General features: G+C 42.5%; 1 protein-coding gene across 1 annotated transcript in view; it reads right to left on the reverse strand.

The window, feature by feature from the left end:
- BPGM (bisphosphoglycerate mutase) overlaps positions 1 to 4,057 on the reverse strand; it is a 29,119-nt gene extending 25,062 nt beyond the window's left edge. Inside the window, exon 1 of the mRNA XM_019654815.1 lies at positions 3,936 to 4,057. The gene's annotated coding sequence lies outside the window, so the exon portion shown is untranslated. The remainder of the gene's footprint in view (positions 1 to 3,935) is intronic.
- Between the last annotated feature and the right edge of the window lie 5,848 nt (positions 4,058 to 9,905).

Below are 9,905 nucleotides of genomic sequence, written 5' to 3' on the forward strand. Positions count from 1 at the left end.
ACACTGTGCAGTTGACTTATATTTTCAAATACCTTTACCACAAATTTATACATACACACACACATACACACACACAGTGCCAAAACAATGTATACACATTTTTAGAAAGGAAAAAACTGTATTAAAATTATACTACAATGAATGATGCTGGCATTTATTTGATTAACGTCATCTTTTAAGCAAACGTCATAGTACACGTTGCTACCGTAATTCAATTCAGCTTTGAAAAATGACACATAGATAACATCTCTTAAAATGTGTACATTTTATATATATGGGGGGGGTGCCACAAAAATGTATACACATGACTTGTATTCATCTTTTGTGATCGGTATATATTATTACAATTTTAATAGTTTTTTCCTTTCTTAAAATGTGTATACATTTTTTTGGCACCCTCTGTATGTGTGTGTGTGTGTGTGTGTGTGTGTGTGTGTGTGTGTGTGTAAATATATATATATAGATATATAGATATATATATAGATATATATCTTCCAAATTGGGTATAGAGCAAAAAATATTCTCTCCATAGATGCCACCATAAAATTGAAACTATGTTTCAAGATTAGCATAGTTTTGGCAAGGCAGGGATGAAGAGGGTAGGTAGATAAGGGACTGTGCACACATAAGGCACTGCATTTACTGAGGTTACCTCTACTGTATTTCCAAGAGCTCTAGGCAGTTTCAACCACTGTAGCCTAACAATCTCGCTATGCCCCCTACTCCTGCCCCTGATTAAACCATGTAATTTCACATGCCTTCCCCTTCCTCACCATACTTGAGGCTTGTCCTGTCTTCTAAATTAATGCTCCTAAGACATTGCCTCCTCCCTTCCCCAGGTGTTTGAAAAGCAATAATGTCGAACACTCTAGTATGACAGCGCATGAACAGGCAGGGAAAATGACAGAGAGCAGCCTAAAAACTTAAGTTTGTTTTGTGTCCTAAAATTGTGTAAGAAATGTGATCAGTGATGTAATGTTGAAATAACATAAAAGAAGAGCTACAGAGACAGTTGGTTTGATCCAAAGCTTACCCTTAAATCGCAGACCACTCAGATGTTATCCCAGGTCCAAATTCTCACTGCTTGACTCTTAAACCCCACTGCATTAGGAACCTAACACTACAAAAGATAGGCTAGCTATACTGGAGAGGAGAAAAAAAAGAGAGGTTAACCATGTTTCTGATAAATTAAAAAGGAACAGTTCTTAAAGGAAATGAAATCTGGAGCTGAGTTCACTAGAGTCTTAACAAAATACTCCTTTCTCCAAATCAAGCTCAATATTAAAAGTTCAAACATGACGACACCTAAAAGCACCGAGTGTTCCAGCATCTATTACTTTTCCTAAAGCTTTATAGAAACTTTTCCATTTATATTTGCATTATGAGAACACCTCTTTACCAGGAGAAAATCCTATTCCTTACAAGTGTTTTCTAGGCACTGTTACCGTTATTCTCCAACTTGACATCTCCTACCAATCACTTGTTACGAGGGTACCAAACCATAAACAGTAGACCGCTATTCACAGGGAAGAGATAGATCTGTGTCATGAGATGTGTGTTTGCCTGGGCATGGTGCTTGTTTCAGCCTGCATGGCATTACCAATGGGCATGGCACCCACTCGTGTCACCTCCTTCCTATCTCTGGTTACTTTCTCCCCCAGAGTAGCAGCTTTTGTCAACACACCCTATTTCTACCAAATCTCAAAAGTTTCAAGTCGAGCAACCTGGACATCAGTCCCAACTCTGCTATTTACTGACAGTGTGATCCTGACAAAGTTATTTAAATTCTCCGGACCTCAGGTTCTTTATCCGAAAAGATGAGGATAATGAAATTACTGCTCTCAAGGGGCTATAAAGAAGACTAACGAAGGTGATGGTGAAGCCTCTACCAAGGAGTGAGAGGTATCCTGGGTTGAATGGAGCAGGCTTTGACTAACGCATGGCACAGGCCTCAGACCCCAACGGTGACCCTCCCTTGCTGATGGCATAAGCAGAAGCAACAGCTGGGAGTACAGTAAAATGGGGGTGGCAGGTAAAGAGGAAAGTTTAAGTCGGGAGGTGGAAGGAGGAACAAAATCAGATAGGTGTGTGTGTGCGCGTGCGCATGGGCGCGCGCGTGCGCGTGCTTCGGGGCCAGGGAAGTGGATGGTAAGATACAGTCCTAGAAGCATACCAAATCCTAATCAATATTCCACAATCCAAATGCTTTAGTGAAGTGGCTGACATTGAATTTACATTTTATAAAAGTATGTGTTTTTTTCCATATTTGTGGCCAAACTTCAGCGCAAGATTTGTTATTAAGCGTTTCTTTTAGTCCTGTTTCCCCATAATAACATCCCCTCACACCAGATTCCAAGGATGTTCAAGAGACTTATCAGTTCAAACATTTGTGTGTCTTCTGTTCTCTGGCCACCAGACACATAAAGAAGAAGGCATGGCTGAGTTTAGTATCAGACATTGCTTAAAATGAAAGGTGCCACTTAATTTCAACCAACTGAAGAAAGCAAAAGAGGAAGAGAGACTGAAACGTATACCCAAACACCAACAGTAGCTGCCTCTGAGTGATGGAATAGAAAATGACATTTTCTACCACATTATGCTTTTGTACAAAGACCAACTTTTTTACCATGATCTGTTTGGCTTGGTTTGGTCTGGTTTCAATATGGACACAAAAGAATAGTTTGCAACTGGGAACTGTTCTTTGCTAACAGATTGGAATGGCATTTACTGTCATGAGATTTTGTTTACGGACTTGTGGTGGAAAATGTCTAACGATCTTCATTTTAAAACGGACTTTTGACACAGGCATGGACCTCAAAAATAATCTAATGCAACATCCGCTTTTTAAAGATGCAAACATTAAGAGTCAGAGAGTTGAAGTGATTTAAGAATACACAAATAGCAACAGCTTCAAAACTAAAACCTAGGCATCTTGACTTGCAACGCAGAGCTCCTTTCACTGCACCATTTGAGTGAATTATGCTTCTCGAAAGTCCACCACCATTTGAGAAGGAGCAATAGTGTATGAGGTGCTACAAGGCAGTTTTAAAATAAAGGACAAATTAACATGTGTTCTGCTTTCCTTATAGAAAACCTTAGTAGCTCCGGATGAAAGATAGAGCTTGATTTTTTTTTTTTTTACCCCCCAGAAGTCTGCACTCAGCCAGTTAACACTGTGGTACCACTCACAGGCTATATAAATCCTCCGGAATTTGAAAGGGAGGCGGTAGGGGAATGGGAGTTATAGAAAGTTAGCTAACAACCAATTATCCTTCAAAACTTAACTGTGAGCTTTACTTCCATTATGCATTTCTATTGCCCTTCTCTAGGGACACAGCTCCCATACCTTTAAAAGGAGGAGAAAATACACTTTCCCCCCCACCACCCAGTGGTTCCAAGAACCTGTGATTTAGCTCCAGATTTGGGCGCTACATGAAACCACTGCAAATATTCACCTCCTTTTCCTTTCATGGCATTCAGGTTTTCTGTATGTACTTGCTCTGTGAGCGCCAGGTCTACCATCGCCCTGAGTAGAGTGCATGGCCCTGGAAACACGCCGAGCTTCCCTCCCAGGAGCCCTGCTGTGCAAGGGGCTCGGCCACCCGGTGCCTCCCACGTCCAGGAGAGATGAGTTCATCCCTCCAACTCCTTTTTATTCTTGCCGTCCAGGCACCACGGCCAAGGTGAGTCCTCCTGTCAGCTGACAGATCTGGGATTCCCCGAGAGGCTCATTCTGAGATAAGGGGCAGCAGAAAGTGACCTGGCGGATCAGGGAGGGTTGGCACCTTGAGGGGCGGACGAGCGAGCGCCAGATTCAAAGACTGAACCAGGGGAGGAAAGGAACGGTCTTCTCGCGCTCCAAAATAAACCACCCACATCGTTTAAAAATGGGAACGTCCTCAACAGCAATGTTCTAAAACAAAACCGCCACTCACCTGCAAAGAGGCCACCAGCAGAAGCCGCTCTTCGAAGCCGCAGAGCAAGCAGCGCCGCCTAGGACTCATCACTGCCGCCGGCATCAACTCTCTTTTCTAGCCCGGGCGCCAGAAGGGGCAGTTCCTAGCGCTCTGCCTATTGGAGGGACGAGCTGTCACTCATTAATGGCCCCGCCTTACCCCCAGGAACAGGTCGCGGTCTTTTCCGTTTCCCAAATCCCCCGGGCAGAAAGTAAGGCTCTGATTGGCTCGCTTCGGAGACGAGCACACTTCTGGACCAGTAAGGAGTTGGCTTCGACGCCGGTGGGCGGGCTTGGGCCTGGGAAGTAGAAAATTAAAGCCGGGAGCGTCTCCCGCACAATGGGAACACCTGAAACCTGGGGGACCTCTTAAGAGGCTGGAGCGCTAGAAAGCGTTTCGCGTTATAAAGGAAATAATTGCCAATGTAGAGAAGTGTCGGCGAAATCTTGGAGGTGATGAGATGATGCCTTGTTTCACTCGTGGGAAACTTCAGCCCGGGGATGAAGATGGACAGTTCTCGCAGAGGAAAGCTCCAGCTTTCTTCGTGGTTTTACCTTTTAAGTAGTGATTAAAGCCTTGAAAGTGCTCGATGTATGGGCGGTCACTTATCCGCCCTTTCTCTGGGTGCTTGTATAGGGATTCCCATTAGGCAATTCCCTGACATTGTTTTAGCTGGGACAGAAAAGTGATAAATGGAATGCATCAAACGCTTATAGAACAGATGAGGGGAGGATGGGGTGGGAAGAAAAGAATTACAAATTTGTAGGCCACTATTACTGAACAAGTAAAACCCATAAAAATACCCAGAGCCTGGTACAAGGCCCCATACGCTGCTAAGCAGGCTTGAACTACCACACGAGGCTTTGAAGCATAAAGGTCAACATTTTTTGAGTAGGTGAGCAAGATACGCGATGCTATGTTTGCCCGACCACATGGAAAATTCCCCTTCTTGATTTCTAGAAGCTGTCCTCCGTATTACTTAGTGCCCCCTTTGAGTAGTCCCTGTTTCTCTGTGACAAGTCCAGTAGATTTGTGCCTGCCAAACAGGTCCTCAGAATAAGGAAACATAAATTTGAAAAGACAAATCTTCCCACACTTTTAACTCTGTGACACACTATGTATTGAATTCATTAAGACTGAAGTGTTTGTAGTTAGTTCTGTACCTCATTTGTCCTTCTTAGTACCTTAACAATTCCTCCTGGGACCCCAAAGATCAGACCTTTGCTTCTGGGAGAGCATAAATCCCAAGGCCTGACAGGTCCCAGCAATGGATAGCTCCCATCTGGTGATAGTTGGAATTTAATTTGCACAAGATAAACTAGAGAGTTCAGGTCAGAGCAACTGGAGGAGGAGGTGCCTTCCAGGTGACTCTCTGATTCCAGGGATGCATCTTCCAAATCTTATACTCTTACCCACTTGCTTTTCCTTTTCTCCATGACAGATGGGGACAGAGTGAGGGGAAAGCTCTTCTACCAGAGAGCTTAACAAAGCTCCCCAACTCAAGAGTGCCCACCATCCATTCTCTGAAGGATAAAGACAGCCATTCACAAGTGTCAGCGTTTTAGAGCGTTGGATCTATGGGGATACTTACTCCGCATTCAAGGGCACCTGCTCAATGGATTGTCTTTTACTGTTGTTATGAATACCCATGGGATGCTAGCTTGTCACACAGAAAACTGACAATCTCAAACATCACCTGCCTTTTAGAATCTCATTGTACAGGGGAGGAATCTGAAATTTAAGAGATTTATTCAGAATTACATAGTTGGTTGGGGGCAGAGCTGGTGGGACAAGGATCCAACGTTGCTAATTCATAATTCTAGGAAAATGCTTCCTTTTCCACTTCTTCCTTCCTCACTCTCCCCTCCAAAAAGCAATTAAATTTTTTAAGTCGAGAGTTACTAATTTTAAAATGAACTTCCCTTAAGACCAACCATGAGGGAATTTGATTCTCAGATAGCAAGCCAAATAGATACTATGAAAATAAGTCAGTGCCTCAGTCCACTGTTTTCCTTCAAACAGCTCTTGATGCAGCCCCACTATCATCCAAGCTAGAAATGAAAACTCAGTAATTTATTATAGCCATGTTGTCTCTTTGTCTTTCTATTATGTGTGTATATCGATAAGTCAGTATTAACACATATGGTACTTTAAGGATTAATAGCAGATCGTCTTATTTAGGACCTGAGTAAAATATTATTTTATGATAGCATATATACCTGGCCAAAATAATTTCACAGCTATTTACACAGAGCCCTCAGCCTTTGCAGGTTGGGTTGAGCTGGTCTACCAAGCATCGGAACATCATCCACTGACCTAGACTATTCTGCCTTTTGCTTCCCTGGGAGAGCCATTTATTCCCTCCCTCCAGCAAACTCCAAAATTAGTTGGCCCTATTGTCAAGATGCACCATGATCTGGTTGTTTGCTGCTAATATCTAGTCTCCCACCATACCTTACCTTCTTCAAGGTCAGGTTAAAATCTGCCACTCATAATCTAGTGAAATAGGCCCAGGTTTGGCTTCCCCCATTGCCTTACTAAGTACAGGCTCCCTCTATTGAAACCAAAAACTGAAAATGTTTGGATCAGCCATGTAGACCCACAAAAGGGATTTTAAAGCCATCTGTCCTTTCATTCCCCATGTTAAAACAGATTCCTCATCTTAGAGAGTAGTGTGAAGAAATAGCTTTGCACTCTGTAAAGGTGCATTGCTTGACCTCAGCCTGTGTCTATATCTGTGAAATAAGGATACTACCTAAGTGGCCAATGTAAAAATTAAATGAGACAATGCCATGTATACCTGGCTCATGGAAAGAATTCAGTAAATTACTCTTAACAATTACAGTAATGATACACGTAGAGCGTTTTAAGTACTCTTGTTTTAAGAACTTAAGGAAGGCTGGGCCTTGTGCTTTCTTTCCTCCCCCTTCCTGGACCACTGCGGAGGTTATAGGACAGGAATTTCCCCAGTTATCTCGCTGCTACCCAGAGAGGTGATGGTCGGGAAGTGAATGCCAAGAGGGCACAGACCCAGTGGCAGGGCCAGGAGCCTCCGGCCTGAATTATGTGAAATTTCCCTACTCCTAAGTCTCAACATTGAGCATCCTGGAGCAAGAAAAGAGCCAGGTTTATTACTTTTTTCCACTCTTAATTCTGGGGGGAAATAATTCTTTGGAGTGTGGGACAAGATTTTTAAAAAGAGGAAATTTGCAGAGAATCAAAAGAGTCACTTTTCCCTTTTACAAATTCTCTATCGCCCTTCTCAGGAAAAAACAAAACAAAACACTTTTCTTTAAATGCTTGTTATTATGAGGTGGTGAACAATGTAGTCTCAATTTGTGCCCTGTGGAGTTTTTTTTCCAAATGCTCTATCATTATTATAACTTTGTATTAGCAAATATTACATTTATTGTATAAGCTTTAGAAGAGAAAACATTTACTACCTCCATAATCCTGCCTGTCAGAGTTCATCAACACTTTTTATCTCCTTCTATTTTTCCCTATAAATCAATTATCTTAAAAAGGTTGGAACCCATAGTCTATATACTGTTTTGCAGCAACATTTACTTATTCTGAACATCTCCCATGTCATTTAAAATGCCTCAGTATATAATTCCATCATGTGATTGTGCCTTTGGGTATATGCCTCACCGTTCAACCAATCTACTACTCTGAGGCGTTGAGTTCGTTTCATTTTCTTGAAATGATTCAGGTCTTTACATGAGGCTGCTTCTTTCCGTAACTGACAGAATGCTCTAGGAATGTCTATTGCACTGAAGGCACTGCCCGCGGGCCCCCCAGCCCTTCTTTTCTGAGGCTGATAAAGTAGCCAGGAATTCTTTCTCTGTGCACTGATATTGCAGAGCTGAGAAAGGCGACGCCGGTGTAGCCCGAAAGCACCTGGATGATTGTCCTCTACTCCCTGCTTCCCTCACGGCTCCCTGTTCTTTTGTAATTTAATTTAATTTTTTAAATTTTATTGGGGAACAGTGCGTTTTTCCAGGACCCATCAGCTCCAAGTCAAGTCGTTGGCTTCAATCTAGTTGTGGAGGGTGCAGCTCCTTGGCTCATGTGGGAATCGAGCCTGCAACCCTGGTGTTATGAGCCTGTGCTCTAACCACCTGAGCCAAACAGCCACCCCTGGTTTCTTGTTCTTTAATATGAAGAAAAGGTGGTTAGGTGAAGTGGGGAGGTTAGAATTAGGGCTCCATTAATAAAACTTCGCAAAACTCCTGGCATATGTATCTCCCTTTTACAGATGAGGACAATAAGGATCAGAGAGAGAATTGGTCCAAGCTTGCACAGCTAGTTAGAGAACTAGAGTTGGACTCCTAAGCTTGGTTCTGAAATTTGAACTCTGCCCATCATGCTTCCCACTGCTCCTAAAACTGATGGACATAATGCCATTCTTTTTTTTTTTTCCCTGTGGGATATTTGTTGTCAACCTTCTAAAGTATATTTGTTATATGATACCCCCACCCCCACCCCCACCCCCCAAAAAAATCCCTGACTGTCCAAGTATTTCTTCTGCCTTGAGTTTCCTGAGTTGGCTCACTCTTTATGAAAAAAAACAAACAAAAACATATCCTCATTTTTTGGTGAAGAATCAGATGACTTAGCTTTTCCCCCCCACACAGTATTTGCTTATTTTCTTACAGAAGTGACCTCACTGTATACATTGGAAGGTCAAAGTCATAAAAGGAAGTTCTTATAAACCTTGCAACAATTTAACAACATTACACGTGGTTCGCTTTGGGGACTTAGGAAGTATGTCTATGTATATGTGGCATTAGGCCTATTTTTCTAGTTTGGCTCATACCCTGGCTCTGAAGAAAGTTCTAAAAGAGGCTTTCCAGGATTGTTTAGAGCCATTGAAGCATTAGGAGCAGTGGAACCTCCTAATAGGACGATATGAAGGCAGCAATACTTCTTTAGATATGTAATTTCTGGAATGTTTTGTTAAAGTGTCTTTACATAATTTAATCAAAACCAGTTTCAATCAAGGGTACATGTTTTAAAATACTTTTTCTCCATCCCTCCCACCCACGTACACACACACACACACACACACACACACCACCCTAGCCCAACCTTCCTTCACCTCTTGCTTGGATTTTCTCAGTAGACTCCTAACAAATTTTCCAAAATCCACTTTTGCTGTCTTTTTGGGCAGCCATGGTGATATTGGTAGAATCTGTGATCACGTCACAGCTAACCGCGCCCCCTCGCCCCTTCTCCCTAGCTTTAAAACACTACAGTGGTTTCCTACTGCTCCTAATGTTGGCCTTCCTTCTTCCTCTCTATAGCCATTAGGCCTTTGTACATGCATTTCCCCTACCTAGAATGTTGTTCCCTCGAAATTAAAACCTAGAACAAGAACCCAAGTTACCTGACTCCCAGGCTGAACCTCTAATGCATGTGTACTACTGGAGACTAATAATTATCCAATAGGAGAACACGTGATTCAGAAGTTCCAAAGAAGTACAATAATGGGTTACAGTGTGGGCTTTGGAAGCCAGTCTGCCTGAGTCCCAACTCTGTCCTGTGCTAATCATGTGATCTGGGGTAACTTGCATAACACCCTTGCCTCATTTCTTCTGTTCTCTAATGAGCATAGTAATGATACCTACTTTATGAAGTTATATTATTTAAGTAAGTTGACACATGGAAAGAGCTCAATACATTTTAACTTGAAAAAAGCCTCAATGATAGATTAAGGACGCGATAGAATTTCTTATGTATAGAACAAAATCAACCTTGTTGATTTTCTCTTGTTTTCTTCTGGAGAAAAACAGGTACCGCGAGCCACTGGGAGGCCCTCCTGGGGGCAGGGAAAGGCTGGTCCCAGCAGATAAGGTTTCAGAGGCTGCCGTGTGTAGGGAAAGACATGTGATTACTTAGTCAAAACAAGTGCCAGGCCACAGACGCTAGGGAGTTGAAATAACATGA

This window comes from Hipposideros armiger, unplaced genomic scaffold (assembly GCF_001890085.2).
Source record: "Hipposideros armiger isolate ML-2016 unplaced genomic scaffold, ASM189008v1 scaffold_231, whole genome shotgun sequence".
NCBI lineage: Eukaryota > Metazoa > Chordata > Mammalia > Chiroptera > Hipposideridae > Hipposideros > Hipposideros armiger.